Raw genomic sequence first — 1,649 nt, 5'->3', positions numbered from 1 at the left:
GAACTCACTCTGTAGACCAGGCTGGCCTCGAACTCAGAAATCTGCCTGCCTCTGCCTCCCGAGTGCTGGGATTAAAGGCGTGCGCCACCACACCCGGCTCGGGATGGGAAAATTTAGGGAGGATAAATAGTAGGCAAGGTCCTATTAGGTACTACTGGCCCTGTGGTACAATGGAGCCTCCTTCAGCCAACCTTCTCCATCTTTTTTCCCCAAACAGAACACTGCCTTATCAAGTACTGAACATTCACCCAGGGCCTGATTTAGAAGGAGTGGGGTGAAGCAAGATATGTGAGGTGTGGAAGGAGTGGCTGCCATGCAGCCCCCAAGGACTCCCTGTGAAGACGCCACATGTCTTTGCCTGTAGAACCATTTCTCCCATTCATCGCCAAATGTTGAGCTCAGCGCTGGCTAGGAGAAAACTTCTGCCATCGAGTGGGAGGAAGGGGATGAGCAAGGCTGGTGCTTCGAGGTGAAGGAGCTGAGTTTCCCTGCAAAATGAAGCTGGAATTCCTGCCCTCAGAATGTGTCATCATTGAACATGACTAAACCTGAGCTGGCACTACAAGAAAAGGAAGAAGAAAAGCTTCCTGAAGGCCCCCTCTTGGCTACAGACAGACATGGTGGTGCATGACTTTAACCCTAGCATTTAGGAGGCAAAAATATACAGGTCTGTGATCTGTTATTTCAGGCCAGGCTGATAAACATATAAAGTACCAGGCCAGCCAAGACTACATAGAGATACCTTGTCTCAAAAACCAAATAGATACACACACACACACACACACACACACACACACACACACACACACACCAAAATTCCTGGCTTCAACCTGCAATGCTTGCCCAGCTATGGGATAAGTCCTCACCTTCATTTGGATTTATCAGTACTGGAGCCTCTGCCACTGGGTCATGTGTGAACCCTCAATGATAACAAAACTCAAAGCATGGTAGTACACAAACTCTTCTGACCTACCTACTCTTAATCACACAAAACTGCCTTGTGTGAACCAGCCTATACTGATTATATTTGGATTACAAAACAAATAGGGCTGGAGAGATGGCTCGCAGGTAAGAGCACTGACTGCACTTCTGAAGGTCCTGAGTTCAAATCCCAGCAACCACATGGTGGCTCACAACCACCCGTAATGAGATCTGATGCCCTCTCCTGGTGTGTCTGAAGACAGCTACAGTGTACTTATGTATAATAATAAATAAATCTTTAAAAAAAAAAATAGATAGGCCTGGCTCTCTCTGCTGCTGATTCCTCTTTGCTATCCCGACTCTACCTAAACTGGACTGCTGCCGGATCTGTGAGGTGTTTTCGAGTGAATCTAGCTGCTGCTGCTGACCTGTGAACTGAACTGCTGATTTCCAGATAACCCAAATGGGAATTGCTCCAAAGAACCTTTCTAAACAGTTCCACACTCCCCTCCTCCCTGCCCCCTCTCATATCCTTTCTTTCTTTGTTGGGTGGTGGGCTACAAGGGAGATTAAAGCATTAAATAGGATTTTGTTTTTCAAAGATTTGTTCATTTTTTGATTTAATTTAATTTTATTTTTTTGGTTTTTTGAGACAGGGTTTCTCTGTGTAGCCCTGGCTGTCCTGGAACTCACTCTGTAGACCAGGCTGGCCTCAAACTCAGAAATCC

This window comes from Mus pahari, chromosome 1 (assembly GCF_900095145.1).
Source record: "Mus pahari chromosome 1, PAHARI_EIJ_v1.1, whole genome shotgun sequence".
In the NCBI taxonomy this organism is placed as follows: Eukaryota; Metazoa; Chordata; class Mammalia; order Rodentia; family Muridae; genus Mus; species Mus pahari.
The sequence above is the reverse complement of the archived record's forward strand: the minus strand, read 5'-3'. Positions refer to the sequence as shown.